General features: G+C 38.3%; 1 protein-coding gene across 1 annotated transcript in view; it reads left to right on the forward strand.

The window, feature by feature from the left end:
* Nucleotides 1–9,969: 9,969 nt before the first annotated feature.
* Nucleotides 9,970–17,032, forward strand: part of htr1d (5-hydroxytryptamine (serotonin) receptor 1D, G protein-coupled) — a 35,603-nt gene continuing 28,540 nt past the window's right edge. The window contains exon 1 of the mRNA XM_028437798.1: nt 9,970–10,402. The gene's annotated coding sequence lies outside the window, so the exon portion shown is untranslated. The remainder of the gene's footprint in view (nt 10,403–17,032) is intronic.

Raw genomic sequence — 17,032 nt, forward strand, 5'->3', positions numbered from 1 at the left:
TTGTTGAAATTCAGCTTGACTATTAAAACCACTTCCAGCCAGTTATATTTAAAGCTGGTTGGTTTGCCAGGGTTCATTTTGGTTTCTGTCAGTTTTGAGCAGGTAGCAGTGCAGGGAATCCTTTGATCTTCAAAGGGCAACAAGATTTAAGAGTTTGACATGTATTGATTTAGGGCTGGGTGGTATGACCAAAAATGTCAATCACGGTATTTTTCTAAATTGTAACTGTTTCACGGTATGTGATGGTATTTTTTTTATGCATAATCATGTGTTCACAGCATTTTCTACTGGTTGAGAGAGGAATTGACTTAGGATGGTCTATTTTACTGTCATGATGAGTGAATTATAGAATAATTCCACACTAGTAGTAATACAAGTTTGTAACAGCAGCCCAATGGCTCTTTGCCATGCTAGCTTAGCTTTAGCATTAGCTTTATTTCTAGCTTTAAATGCTGCATACTCAGTGGTTCCTTATGGTGAATAAGGTAGCGTTTTGTTTGCAGCTCCACCAGGAGTTATTTCCGTGTTTTTGTGTATTACTCTCGAATTGCCGGCATGCTAAGCTAACCGTGCCTCTGTGTCCGTGAGTGTTGTTCTCCTGTAGCAGAGGCATGCGCACGCAGGCACACGCTCACATGCAGATTCAGAGCTTTCAATGGTGTCTTTTTGATCCATTTACACGTATGATTTACACTGTAACTAACACCAGAGCGCTACTGTTTACCTTCATATTTAGAAAAGCAACGTTGAAAAGGGTCCGGTCTGAAATGCGGCGCAACGTAGCGTTCCGAAAGTTGTGTAATCAAATATACTGGTACGGCGGTATATTAAAAATTAATATAACAAATATATATACCGGTATTCGGTATGAACCAGTATACTGCCCAGCTCTATATTGATTCAATCTTCAGCAAAATAAATTTGTCGATTAGCTTAAAAATAAACCTTGGACACCATTGTTCCCATTGAAGTTATGGCTGTGTACTACACTTATTCAGTTTCACGTCAAAATTATGTAGTGCGTTCACATTAGATAGTATGAAAAGAATGAGTACGCGAGAAATACCCAGATGTAAATCAAACATTCCCTTTTCAAAACAAAAGCATATCTTCTTGTCTTCCATTAGTTTTTTTTAACACTTAACTCTTGTTTTGAAGTTAACCGTAAGTTTTGTCAGTTGCGCATTGGAGGGTCTCCGAAAATGTTTGACTGAAATGTGTTTACGTGAGTTTTATGGTTAAAATGAGCACATGTTGATATTCTACTTGGTCACTTTCTCACTTCAAATGTTTTCAGAACTTTCACAGGTGGAGAATCAACAGAGATATACCTAATCATATTTATAGTATATAGTAAACACTATATATTAATTGAGTTTGTAGTGTATAGTACATTAGTGTGGCATTTAAATTTAGTGGCAGAATTGATCAGTTTTAAGCCAAATGTTAAATGGTACATGCTGATATGCAGTGTTTAATTTAGAGCGCTGTAGCTTTAAATACAGGCTTTGTTCTTTCTTTATTCAAGTTGACTCACCTTTAGGGTTTCTTGGAATATTTTAATTAACAACAGACAACAAAGTGTATTGTGTGATTGACTGTCAAATTGTCCATTGATTTTTTTTTTTTTTCTTTTCTGCACTGTCATGCACTTTAACTAATGTATGAGCGAGGTTGAGTGCGGCCCGTTTCCCCTCCCAGTTTTTTGAATGTCATAATTGATCCACTTTGAAAACAAAATTATTCAAACAGAAATGGTTACAGGTTAAAAAAAATAAGATGCAAAAGATTGACTTAAATAAATGAATCAAACTGCTTTCTAGGGCTTATGCCATGTCCAACTTTTGAGAATGATGATCACAGAAGGAAGTTTGATTTTAAAAACCAAGTAGCTTGTACTACTTTATGACTAATGTGCTTATTTGTTGTCGGTGTGAGGTTGTGGAATGCTCAACATTTGTCAATTTAAAAAAAATTAGAGGGCAAAAAAAATCTGCCAATAGGCTTTAGAAAGTCGACTTGGGGTGTGATTTGTAATTTTTGATTTGTCATTTTTAGGTTATTAGAATAGTGAAAATTGTGTGGACTGACGGGGGAAGGTTGATGGGACCGTGGACTTTTAAAAGAGTGTTTTAAAATGATTCCTCAGGCCAATAAACAGGGCTTGACAGTATCAATACTCCGAGCGGGGCTTCCCTCTTGAAATACCGACTCTGTAAGTTTGGAGAGACGGACCGTCTTTCACCAGGTCATGTGACCTGGAGAATGCCTGGAGAAGGTTTCACTTTACGGTCACGTGACCACAGGCTCTGATATACTCATTGGGCTAAGCTAAGGCTTTTGCTTCTGATTTTCCACCTGATCGACTCTTGGTCATGGCCGAGGCAAGCAAAAAGTAACTGCTTCTGAGAAGGCCGGTGAGACCCGGCCTCCACCACCGACCCGCCTTCCGCCCGGCGTCAGACACCGCCCTGCACGTCCCTCGTCCGCCCCGACCCCGGCCGCCATGCCGACCCCCGGCAAAGTGGGCCGGCGACGGCGGCGAGGCCAGGGAGTAGGGGGTGGAGCGCGAGGAGGGCCGAGCACCAGTGTTATGTACTGAGAGCGCATTGTACTGAGATTGTATATGCTCATGCACGCACACGCGCACTACCGGAAAATGAATTTTTGCTAGAAAAAAATAATTCATTTTTGTTTATTTTTGTTTTCAAAGTGAACGGACATGTGTTTTATTTGTTGATTGGATTATGTTAGGGTTAGGGTTATAATCTCAGTACGAAGGTAAACTCAGATTGTGACACCGGGCATCTGGCGGCTCCTCCAGCCGTGGCGTGAGCCCACCCACGCTTCGCACCCCATCCCGACCAATCCTTTTCCCAAAGTTACAGGTCATCTAAAGTCTGCATACACAACCAAACGTCAAGGGAGGCGAGCTCGACTGACTGACTGTTGATTTTTGGGACAGTGGCCACTAGAGGCACTTGACGTGAAAGTTCCAGGTCTAGCGCCCCTAGTGGGCAAAAGTTACACAGTGTGCCTTTAAGTTAAGGGGCAGAAATGTAAGAATTGTATTTTTCTTACTGCTCCTATCCAATCATAAAAATATTTCACTTGGACTGTGATATTATTTGATGTACATGGGGAATCTATGTTGGATTACATTTTCATGAAAGGAAAAATTAAGTAAACAAATAAACAAACTTTGCCTTTACAATAAGAGGAAGATGCAGCCTTCCTTCCATATAAAACATGGCCTCACTTAATTAGCTTTAATAAAATAGTCCGAATAGATTTGCAGCTCACACATGAAGCATGCGATGCATTAATAATTCAAATTAATTTAGAATTGCATACAAATGCATCCTTATCATGGTTAAAATAACACGCCCGAGGCCTTATAGCAGCTTAAGAGAATCAATGCTATCGTAGCATATTTTGACCTTCAATCTTAGCTTATTAAAATGAGGTCACTTAATTTATTTATTTTTTTATTGCACATTTCTTATATTTTTGTGTTTTCTTTCATCATGCTTCAACGCAATATATTTGTTTTGTGATTAAACCTCATGAAAGATGAACGCACGAACACAAACTTAACATGGACTTGAATTTCCAGGTTTTTTTTTTCAATCCATAATGTCAAAGACTGATCACAAATAGAAGCGAGCACTGGAGGCTATATTGATGAAGCACAATGATCCCTGGACAGGTTGCTGATTGGTACCAGCGCCTACATGCACAGCACACACTATTCACACTGCAGATTGATTCCGAGGTGCCAATTAAAATACATTTATTTTTCAGTGTGGGAGGAGATTCTGAAAAGAAAAACAACGAGATACAAGAATAATAAGAAAAAAAACACACAAAACACATAGAGAGCATTTGTCCAAATGCACGATGGAAACCAAGGAACATTTCAATGTGAGGTCGCATTGGCCACTAGCATATTAAATATAATTCTTCTTGAATGTGTAAAAAAACAAGACACCACAAAAGTTTTTGACACTGAAAGCAAACACAAACTTTCCAGCAATAATAAAAAAAAAGATGGTGGAATTATTATTCTAGGAGGGATCCAGAGGGAATATTTTGTTCAATTGGAAGAGCTTCTTTAAACTTTCACTAAAAAATAACAAACTTTGCTCCCGACATGTCGATGCAGACGTTCTGATGTGTTGTTAGCTGCTCCACAGGACATGACGGTGTTTTTTTTTTGTTTTTATTTTTACTATTAAACAAACTAGAGTTTGTGAAGTGGATCGAAAGTCGATGAGTTTTTATACTTTTCAATCTGTTGTATCTACATCACAATCTGAATCAGCACAAGTTACCCATTACATTTTTAAAAAAAACTTTTTCAGATGTAGTGTTTGATCAAACATTTAGACACTGTTATTTACAGCTGGAAGATTTTATCGTTATTCTTTGGGCTTATACTTCAAAGCTAGATAATTATATCCTGGATTTATCGCCGTTAGCGTGTTTCACCTCACCAAACATTGTCAGACAGAAGCTGTCGTACAAATCCAGATTACAACTCGCTAGGTTCAGCATGACGACGTGCACGCTCTTGAGACCAAGGAGGAGATTACAGCGTCAGACCAATCACACACATGGATAAACAGTGGAGAGCAAATTACGTCACAATTGAGGAATCATTTTTGAAAAATATGAAGAATTAAAAAATCCCTGAATTCAGACCAAAAACAACACTGTTGCTGCAGTAAAAGCAGAAAGTGATTAATGCAGAAATTGATGTGTTGATTAAATTAGTGAGATTATAAAAGGAGAATAAACTTTCTTTTACCTTGTCTGTGGCTCTGATGCTGCATTCATGCAGATCAGCCTAAAGCGTAAGGTGGAATATATTTACATTTTATATTATCTTACAGGACTGAGGCTCTTTGCATTACCCTAGAATACATGAATTAATGAAGGAATTAATTAATTTATCGGTCTGAAAGCAACCAATGCACAAAGGTTTTATCAGCTAACGTATTTTACTTCTTTTACTTCATCAGTCCATCAGATATAAATCTGTATATTGCATCGATGTCTAAATATTTTTTCTCCTGTCAGCGTCACATCAGATCCACACAGAGACGTGTTCCCAATGATCCTCCTTTTATTGGGCAGGTCATTTTCTAAGAGATCTGATTGGTCAGGAGGCGGGGCTTTAGTACTCGCTCAGATCCTAGTCATAACAAAACCTGGTCCCGACCAGGTTAAGTTTAGTTACCATGGTGATTTAGCTTCACAGGACAGCACACACTGATTAAATCCCGGAAATCAGCGCAATAAGAGGAAATCTAGCTTTGTAGTACAGACCCTTGTTGTTTTGGTTTGCATTTGTTTTTGTTTTTTTTATTTTGGTTTGGGTTTTGTTTTTGGTTTATTTTGGTTTGCATTTGTTTTGTTTGCCTTTGTTTTGTTTTTGGTTATGTTTGCGTTTGTTTTATTTTATGTTTGATGTGTTTCATCTTATTTTTATGCAATGATTTAGAATTTAAATATTTGAAAGTGTATATAGAGACAGGTCAAGAGGACATTAAAGTAACACTAACTTTTTTTTCGTATAAAACTCCACATAAGCTTTAATTTAAAAGCCAACAGTGTTATTGCAGTCCCTGTAAACGCTTTATTGGAGCTAAAGGTGTGTGTGTGTGTGAAAGTGCTGGAATTACCCTAGAGGACATTTTAAATCAATCTTGGGAGTAGTTAATGTGCTCAACAAATTTACAACAATCTACGCGTTACAGTGAGATGTTGCCCTTTCTGACCAGTGTGAAAAATTAATCGAGCGTCCATTATGAACAGACGATGTCCTCTGGGGACAAAACTGAACCACTCAGTGTAAAAAGAACACTTTCAATATGAGCCAGTTTTTAGTTTTAACTTATATTTAACTCATCTGTTCCACTGTACCTTAAAGTTAGCTGAAGGTGGAATGATAGAGTAACCTTGCTTATTCTCTGCAGGGGTTCTCTAGAACTTAACAATATTTTTTTTAACAACTTGAACCAATTTTTTGCTTATTTTGACCCTTTCTTTAGAAACTAAACCAAACTTGCTATATTTTAACCTGTCATCACTTTTTCTTGCCATATTTTTGCTCATTTTAATGCATTATTGCTACATTACTCCCATTTCTGCCACTTCTCCATCAAATTTCATTGTCTTTTCTGCACATTTTTCCACTTATAATCCCTTTACACCACTTTTCAATCTATTGTCACATTATTTTGACCCATTATTGTCGCTTTTAACCTCTTTTCGCGTTATGTTATTCTTTTTTTTTTGGCAATTTAACCACATTCACGATTTGTCAGGCCCATTATTTGCCATTTTAAACTAATCGTTCCTACTTTTTAAATTATGCTACATTATCTTGGTGTAAATGCCAAATTAGGTGAATTTGTTAACGTATACATCTGCAGTGTTTTAGGACCTGCATAGTAGCTTGTTAGCTCATACATTTTCTTAGAAGCATGCTGAATTTCGAACTGACTGTTAGCACTTCATGCTGTGATCTCATGCTAGCAGTTAGCATGTTGTTGCTGTGTTTGGGTAGAATTCTTTGGTTCCTTCCTGTCTATCTGCAGTCTATTCAGATAGACAGTTTGTCACTGACAGTGTTAAGTGATGGACTGGCTCCCTGTCCACGGTGTACCCCATTTTAATTGTGCCTCACGTCTGTGAATGAACGAATGATTGCTAACAGAACAGCGAAAAACTTTAACTCTTAGCATGAATTTCTAACTATACATCCTGCCAACTTTGAACTCTATTCCTCTCAACTGTGAATATTTATAATCAATAACATAACAAACAGAATTTCTTCTTAATACTTCAAATATCCCATAACTCTCTCTGCCAAAGTGTGAGTGTGAAGCGCTCCCGATCTTTATTCTTGAGGAAAGTGCTAACCAGTGTTCAAGGAGCTTCTATTGATTCAATTAAAGATAAAATATTCAGGGTGGAGAAAAACAGGACTTCAATCAAGGTATTTAATGAACTTACAAGACAGCTTTTAAGATAATCAATATAGATTGTGTGTCATGAGATAGGAATCTGCACAGTGACACTAACTGCTCATTTTTATTATTCGAGTTTGATGGGATTAAATGTTCGACATCTAAAAGGAATCAAGGACTTCCAGAGATGCAAACGTTCTGAAGGAAGGAGAAGCTGGACTTTATAACACACAAACAGTAAAAACAGTGGAGGATGCCTTTAAACCATTCCAGAATCAACAAAACAAAATACTTGAAATGTACTTAGAAGATCTATGCCTAACATAACGCATTATTATACAATAATAATAATAATAATAATGCCAACGTGTGCTGCTTTTAGTTGCTCTGGATAATCAGGAAAAGTTAAAGATGCTGATGTGAACCTCTATCGTTTACCGAAAAATATTAAAAACTGTTGTTACCTGAAAAAAAGGAGGAAAGACTCGCATCCAAAATTACTTCTATCCTCTGTGTGTCTTTAGTTGTTTGTAATGTACTCTCTAACTTCACCCACTAAAGCATCACCCGTGCACTGTTTAGGGTGGAGTAAAGGTATCTTAGGAGAACTATTCTTCTCTGCTTCATTGTCTACTACGAAACAAGAGATGGAACTTTCGCCCCCTGCGGTCACAGATATTTTTCGGTTCACAATTGTTGTTATCCTCTTTCGGTAAACAAGAGGTTTGCATTAACATCTTTACTGCAACCAAAAGCATCTCAAGTTGTTATTTTGACCAAAAAAGCTGCTAAAAGATCTAAAAATCAGGCTGAAAGTTTCTATCTAATAGAAAACAATGGGATGGCCATGTGACATCATCAATCATGTGATTTCAAGATGGTGGAACAGAGGCTCTAAAACTGTAGTCCCATTTTTAAAAGTTAATCAAACCAATATGGTGCAATAATGTGTTTTGTTAGGCATAGATCTTCTAAGGTTTAGGGCCATGTTTGTAAAAACAGTGGAGGATCTCTTAAACATCTTTGGCTTCAGATCCTTGTTTGTTCATTATTTTTGACAGCGTAGGTCACTGAAATTAATGATTTCTCAATGAATCGCTGGATCGCTTTGTTGTGGGACTGATCTGATGGAAAGAAATGTATTACCTAATTACAACCAGACCTCATTTGAAATTGAACTTCCAGCAGCCACGTTTGGTACCAAATTAATCAAACGGCCAACAAACTAAGACCTCCAAGGTTTTTGCACCAACATTGACAAACGTTTTATTAGAATGTTGCCTTGATTTTTAATCAAGGCAACACACACACACACACACACACACACACACACACACACACACACACACACACACACACACACACACACACACACACGCACGCACGCACACGCACACAGACACTACAGAAAGCTGTTTTAAAGGGGACATATCATGCTAAATCCACTTTTTTAGCCCTTAAATGCACTTTGTTGTATATTTAGAGTGTTTAGAAGTACAGAAAAGTTCAAATTAGTCTCTTCAGGTGCTCCGTAGATATCTTTATATTCTGTTTTGCTCATATTTTTCAATCTGTTTCAATTTTTCTATTCTCGATTAACGTTTTTTGAAAAATATTGTCACATTATTTGCAGCTGAACTGCCAAAATAGGACATCGACTCCAGGTCCAACACTTCGAGCAATCCGCCATTTTTATTTCTCGCTTTTATTTTGTAGTCCAAGCTCAAGGATGCAGAAGTTACGAGAGGAGAAGTCAAAATGTTCGGTTGTTGGATGTAGTAACCCACACGCTTCATTACAACGTCTCCCAGCATCAGAACCTTTTCAAAGTGCCTGGTTGAGTTTTATTTTTCAGGGAAATGTACCCACATCTGTGGGTAAGGTCACTTTTGTGTGCGCAAAAAGGGGGTTTGGTGCTGGGATTGGGTGGGGGTGGGTTGGCGGGGGTTGGGGTCAGTGGCGGGCTACGATGGGCCCACGGCCTCTTGGGGCTTTCTTGGGTGTGTGTGTGGGGGCAATGGCTGCCTCTCGGCTTGTTTTCTCTGGGACATCCGAGGGGGTGGCCTGGGGCTCCTTGGCCCCCGCTCTTTCTGTTGGCCTGGCGGCCTATTCGGGCCCAGGGGGGCACCTGGGTTTGCAGAAACGAATCTTGCACAAACTTTGGTCATGGACGCACTGGCATGTCTTGGGCTGTGGGATAAACTCATAGTGGTTTTAACCTTATGTTGATCCCAAATATATCAAATAGCTTCACACTTGTCACTAGACTGGCTGGATGGATTTCACAACACAATAAGCACAATATACACGACTATAACATCACATCTCACTCTCACTTTAAAGCAGTCACTTCTTCCCCACCCTTTACATTTACTACCCTGACTCCCTCTTCCCTGTTCCCTTCCCCCTCACCTAGGTGTAACACTGCCCTCTCTTTTCATATCCTCTCTATAATAAAGTGTTTCTTACCTTTCCTTATGGAGGGAGGGCTGGTGATGGTCACAATTATGCAATAAAATCAATTCATTCATTTAATTGCAATAATAATACATGCATTGCTGTCTTAAAAATGTTGCACTTCTTGCAGTTTTAACCTTCGACAGCATGTGCAGACAAAGAATTGAGATGTCAAAAATACTTTTTGACATCTCGAAATGTAATTAAAACTAATGAAAACTATAAAATTGCTACGGGTAAGCCCTACTGATTGTATGTTAAAATGACACGCACACACACGCGCACACGCACACACACACACACACACACACACACACACACACACACACACACACACACACACACACACACACACACAGAGCACCACTCCTGATTGTTACGCATTGTGATATTATGTGATCATCTCTTCTGGAGCGGAGTGCTCAGTGCTGTAGGCATCATCCCGGGAAGCCCCTGCGTCTCCCCGGAGCCGGTGTAGGATTTGCTGCTGGGGGTAGCGCGCGCAGTGCGTGCGTGCGTGCGCTGCGCCTTCATGCGTCAGATGGAGCAGAAGCAGCTCCTGCTTCCACAGCAGTTTCCCTCTTTAACACTTTCACACACCACTCTGGATGAAGGGAGCTGCAGATCTCTCCAGCTATTTCAGATAGTCGCATTTCATAAGATGTTTGGGTTCAAGTTTTCTACCTGAGGAGGAGGAAAAAAAGACATTTGGAAGTTAAGTTTGCTGGAATATGTGGGGAGATTGGCAGTCTGTGTTTCAGATTAGATGCAAAGTAGTCTCATCTGAAGGAGCGGAGGGAACCGACGCGCTCCTTATGTGAAGAATCTGGACCGTTTGTTTGCATTGGACGTGCGTAAAAGGAGTGGATGCGCTTCTGCTGGGATCCCTCCGGACGCGTTGGGCTCTGGTTTCACATCAAATCCAGCAGAGACCCCCCAGAAAACCCAGTTGTGCGGAACATGGACTGGTGAGTTAAAAAGACATCATGCTTTAGCCAGGCAAAGAGAGCATTTTTACGCGCAATAATGGCACAGAGTACACTGGTTTAGACACAATTTTGAGTTGAGCACTTTTATTAGACAGAGAAATGTGGTTTGACAAACGTTCACTTTTTGGTCTCTGGAGTGTGAATGAGAATACTCAGAATAGGTGAAACTCCCTGGATTTAATAATATTGTCTTTCTTGAGGTGGACATTACTGTAGCAGTGGTTTTCAAAGTTTTTTTTTTTTTTTTTTTTGCCTCAAGTTCATCCCGTTCTCTTATTTCTGAATGCAAATACTTCCTTTGTCTGATTCAGACTACAACATTTTGCTTAAAATACTATGTAATTTTTTTTTTTTATAAAACTGCAAGGCCAAAACTGACCCTTGTATTTTCAGTTTATGTTCTAATCAAGATGATTTCCATCCTTGTTTTTATGATTATCCTTTTTAATTAAAAATAATCATTATAAAACCCCATATTTTTAATGGTTTTATTCTCTCTCTCTCTCTCTCTCTCTCTCTCTCTCTCTCTCTCTCTCTCTCTCTCTCTCTCTCTCTCAGTACCCCCTGTAGTGCCATTGCGTACCCCGAGGGGTACATGTACCCCCATTTGAGAAACACTGTGTTATAGAATAAATAAATCCACTTGCATTAGCTATTAAACTTGTTCTCTTACATAATGACTTTATCCAACTAATGTGTTATTGATCAACACAATGCACTTTGTATTGACAAAAACATCAAATTGGAGTTTTTCAAGTGTCAGATTTAAATGAATTTTCCCAACATTCAACTGGTAGAAGCTGTTCTGATGAGAGGGAAGCAGCGATTTCATTTGAATATGTCAAAAACATACAGAGACATCTGCTGTTTGGCATCTGAAGCCTTTTAAACATGTGATTTCTTAAAGCCACACCGTGGACTTTTTGACCTAAACAGTTGACCCTATGAGTTGTTTTAAATGATTCCTCAGGCCAATATACAGCACTGGACAATATCAATTCTCCGAGTGGGGCTTCCCTCTTGAAATACCGACTATGTATGTTTGGAGGAGACGGACCGTCTTCGGCCAGGTGATGTGACCTGGAGAACGTTTCACTTCACGGCAGTCACGTGACCACAGGCTCGGATATCCGGGAATTTTCCCAACTCGGCGCCATTTCTGTGGGCAGCTGAAACTAGTTAGCCTCTGTTTACAGCCAAAAGAGCACAATATTGTAGTTTCGTGTCGGGTTAATAGTGCACTAATCGCCGTGACAGTTGAGTTAAACGAGGATTCATTAGTAAGGGAAGTCGGCAAGTCACATCCGTAACTTCGGGATAAGAATTGGCTCTAAGGGCTGGGTCGGTCGGGCTAGAGTGCGAAGCGTGGCTTGTGGCCACGAGGGGTGAAAGACGTGAAAGTTACAGGTCTAGCGCCCCTAGTGGCCAAAAGTTAGTGTGTCTTTAAAGGTCTCATGTCATGCTCTTTTTCATCCATCTCCATTTGTTCTAAGAACCCCAAAAACATAGTATTTGAGGTTTATTTTCCAAAACTTGTCTGTTTTCCAGAGTTTTAGCCTCTGAAAAGTCACTTTCTGAGCAACTCTTCACAAACAGGCTGATTTGTGGCCTTCTTCTGCATATTCATGAGTGGGCGTGTCCATAAACAGGACACTGACTTCATCCTCCCTGCACGGTGACGTAGGGACAGAGGACGGCCCACCCTCCTCCCACTTAGTAGTCGAGCTCATGCTGCTTTATAAACACGAGACAGAGCGTGGGGGCGGGGCGTTCACCGGTACATACATAGACTGTAGAAAATACATACATAGCACTGCGTGAAGGACGCTGACATGCTCACCTTTGTGGGCGTGTCTGTTTACATGTCAATCACGGCAGAGAGCTTCCTGGAGGCGTGGCTTCTCCAGCTCAGAGCCTTGTCAAATTCGTCATCAAAGTGGGAACGTGTCATCAAATTGTAGCGAGGTGTTTGGGCTCCCCCTGCAGTAAGAAAGGAGTAAATCACCCTCTAACTTATTTATGAGGGAATCAATGAAAAAACACTTTGGACATGTGTATGAAGCCTAAATAGGACTTTATGATGTTTAAAGCATGCACAGAAAAGTCCATTTTACCTAAACACGGGCCCTTTAAGTGTTCGCTTTGGTGTTATTTTCTTCTTAAGGCAGCAAAGCGATGCAACTGCAAGGGATGTTGGGCAAAAGAAAGGATTTACCCAGTTTAGAATGAAAGAAATTGGTTTTTCTAATCATTCAACAATTCTTGCTCAATAATAATGATTTTTCTTTTAAAAGGAACAATGCTCAATCTTTCATTCACAATTTACTTTTCCCAATTAAACACCATACCTCTCCAGAAAAGTCATTTGTAGCTGATTAGGACATGTGGGAAATTGTGCTTGTTATAAATATTTAATAGAGGGAAAAGATAAACCCGATTGGTTTGAGGAGGTGCCACAGGGAAGTAGAACTGTGGGATTATTACACTTTCAGATGTAGGAAATGAAACATTGGCACTGGGCTTGTGCAGTCACATTGATGTATTACCCATTGAGAAGCTCCCAAGACTTGGTTCGCTGTTGTTTTTAGGTTTAAAGGGCATCCTTTGTGGTTTTTCTCCAAGCGCAACATGAACCAAATGTCCAATTGTCACAATTTATCAAAACATAAAAGGCAATAATTGATTTGTTCACTGTTGGAATATAATTTCTCGATGAAAACCAGCCACAGTGGCAAAAGTTACAAATAAATACAGTATATTAATAAACTTTTCAGTCATCTACAATAATTCATATCATTGCTGTAGACCAGACATAGGCAGCTGGTGGCTCGGGGGTAAAATTTTGTGCGGCCCCCAAAACGAATCCCCAAAATTTTTTTCAAAAAGTTGGAAGGAATGTGAAGCCCAAAATAATACACAGAATAACTCCCAAAACACACAAATCGACAGCAAAAGACACACAATACTCAAAAACACACGCTAAATTCCAAAAATACATTAAAATAACTCATAAAACACAAAATGACAACAAGAAGAGACACAAACAAAATGACCACGAAAACACATTACAGAATACCTCCAAAAACACACAAACTGTTAATAAAATGACAGTGAAATACAGAAAATCACAACCTAAATATAAAAAGTGACCCCAAAAATGCACAAAAATGCAGAAAAAAAACAGAAAATTACAACAAGAACACACAAAATGATTAAAAAACGACAAAGACAAAAAAAAATTATTTAATTTTTTACCCATTTTTATTTAATTTGCGGAGATTTTATGGAATAATTTGAGAATAAATGGCAGGATTTAGGTAAAAAATAGTTCTTTTAACAAGAATTTACAGCTGAATTATTTGTTATTTTACACAATGATTTATGTTTTTGCTGTCATTTTAACTTTCTCCTGCAGGCCGAATGAGATGCTCTGATGGGCCGGATTTGGCCCCCGGGCCTTGTGTTTGACACGTGTGCAAAATGGTCTTTTTGAATCCCACTTGAGATCAAACTACTTTAGCTTTGGCCTCTTTACATAAAATCAGTTTGACACTCTAAGCATTTGCCTGTTTTACGTTTATTTAGATATTTAGATATTTATGGAGGATTGGTCCAAAAATGGACACCATCTTGCTTGGGACCAGCAACACAACATATTAAATATTACACTATAAAGATGTAAAAAAAAAACAAACTAAACACTTGTTTTTATTCACAAACACACTTCTCCTGTTAAACATCACAACGTGGTTCTATGACGTCATAGATTTCTTAGTTTTCATGATGATTTAAATGTATAAAATTCAGGCTGTTGTGCATAGTTAGTACTGAGTACTACTACTGGGGTTTTGTCCATTCCACTCTATATTTCTATGGTTTCCTCCTACACTTCAACATCTTATTTGCGTAATCATGCTGTAGCAGTGGGAAATTGTTGCTCGAGTAGATAAAAGGATCAGGGTTTGGTTTGAAGGTACAGTTACTGACTTTTTTGTAAAAGCTGCCAAAATTGCCTCCAGCCGCTAGATCTGTATATACTGTATAGTAATGTTTTGGCAGCACTGGATGTAAAAACACGTCAGTCAGTTTGATATTTGGCACGTTGCTTTGTGTGTCTGTTAATGCATTTCAGGAATTCTATAGGTTTCTGTATAGGTGAAGGTTGAAATGGAACATGTAACTGCATCATTTCACCACATGTATCAGCCCAATGGAAACCATGTTGTTCTATAACAGTGGTGGTCAACTGTGATCACAGCAGGTCTATGTTTGTGTTGTTGTTGGAGTCAACAAGTACATTTTTCTAATCGTTTTGTGTCTTTTTGAGTCATTTTGTGTGTTTAGTGTTGGTTTTGTGTGTTATTGGAGTCACGTGTTTTGTTTTGTAACCGTATATTGTCATTCTGTGTGTTTTTGTTGTTGCTTTGTGTTATGAGTGATTTTGTGTATTTTTGTCGTGATTTTTCTATATTTATCTCTTTACGTGTTTTTTTCTGTTTTTGATTTATGTTATCTTTCTTCGTCTTCATTTTTTCTGGTCATTTTATGTGTTTCTTTAAGTTGTCATGAATTTTTCTTGTCGCTTTGTATGTTGTCATTCCATTTGTGTTTGTTGTTGTTTTGTATTTTTTATCTCACTTTGTGGATTTTGTGTTTGTTTACTTGTGTAATTGGAGTCATGTGCATTCTTTTTTTTGTTTTGTGTATTTTATACTTATTTTGTGTATTATGTATGTATTGTATTGCAATTATTTGTGTTTTTGTTGCTATTTTGTGTTTTTTTTCTTGTATTTTATTATTTTAATGTTATTTGTATTATTTGTGTATTTTTCCACATCCTTTTGTGCATTTCTTTGTGATTGTGTATGTTTTTGAGCAACATTTGTATCTTTTTGTTGTTGCATTTTTTTTTTTTTTTGTCATTTTGTGCATTTACTTTGGGGGCGGAACAAAATAATACCAAGGGCCACGTGCTGCACTGGCCATTGTCTGTTCAGACGTACAGTAAGTCAAACAGGAAATCAAACTCCTTAGCCAGCGTGCGTCATTGTTATAGTGTTGTAGCGTCGTGTCTTAGCGGACTAGCAGCTTCCCAGCTGAGCAGATGGTCAACTTGTCCTCACAAATACTGCCCAGCCAGCCAATGCTAAATCAGTCCTGGAAACGTATCCCTGCAGCAGACCTTGAAGTATTGACGAAAGCTCTAGTTATGTTGCTGGTTGCCTCAGCAGAGAACTGACAATAAAGGACTAATGACCAGTAGGTGCTGGAGGCAACAAAAAATAAATAAATAAAAAAATAAAAAAAGGATGAGACAAGCACTGGCACCCGACTCATTAACTGGCTCAACTCTCACTAGAGCTCTGAGAGGAAAGTGCTGTAAGTTTATTCCTGAAGTCATTCAGGGGGCTGTCAGTCAGCCTCATAGCACTGATAGCACATCCCTGGAGAACACACAAGCCAAAAAGTTAATCTGCCCTTATCCTAATCACACACAGGAAACAAAGCACACTTTATGAAGGTACAATCACTTCAATGTACCAAGATTAAAAAAAGAAGTAGAACGTGGGTTAATATTCTGCAACAGGACACATCAGAGAATGTATCTGGATTTATTTAAGTTCTAACTGACATTTAGAATCACTATTCACTTTGTTTTCAGGATTTTATCAGTTCAGAGAAATAAAGAAAAGTGATGTAGCAAAAGGAGCTGAGTCATGTAGCCCTGCTACAGTGTGTTCCAACATCGTTTCCACTCACAGACAAATGACAAGGATCGATTACACAATAACTCTAAACACTCAATTGTGTCGTCGTACATTGTACATTGGCTCTCTGATAAACTTGTTACCGGGAACTGACGGTCCTGAGGCCACACGCGGCCCTCGACCTAATTTTGTTCAGCTCCCAAAGTAAATGCACAAAATGACTCAGAAGAACATATAAAATTACAGAAAAACATACAAAGAGGCAACAACAATACCCAGATTGCTGCAAAAACTGCACAAAATGAAGAAACCTCAAATGAAACAAAAATACACAAGATTGCTTCATAAAAACCTACAAAATGACAGAAGAAATGATACAAAATGACAGCAGAAATACACAAAATGCCTGCAAAGAACATACAAATTATAGAAAAATATACAAAATGACAATAAAAAACATACAAAACAAAAATGCACAAAATGACACAAAAGAATTTACACTACAGAAAAAAATGTACAAAATGACCACAAAAATACACAAAATAATCCCAAAAAAATGTATCCAAAACAAAAGCAGACAAAATGACACCAAAAAGCATACAAAATTACAGGAAAAATTTACCAAATGTTAACAAAAATTTACCAAATGTTAACAAAAATATACAAAATTACTTCAAAAAGCATCCAAAACAAAAGAACACAAAATGAACTCCAAAATCTGAAAAGATGCTATAAAATATGCACAAGTAACACAGAAATATAGAAAATAAAAATGCACAAAACAACCTAAAAAATTACTTAAACCCCCCCCCAAAAAAAATAACACAAAAATGGCCCAAACCCTTCGTTATTTCCTGTATTAAGGCTCAGATTTCACATTTTTGTGACCCTCGCTGTGATG

Source organism: Gouania willdenowi, chromosome 22 (assembly GCF_900634775.1).
Source record: "Gouania willdenowi chromosome 22, fGouWil2.1, whole genome shotgun sequence".
NCBI classification, from domain to species: Eukaryota; Metazoa; Chordata; class Actinopteri; order Blenniiformes; family Gobiesocidae; genus Gouania; species Gouania willdenowi.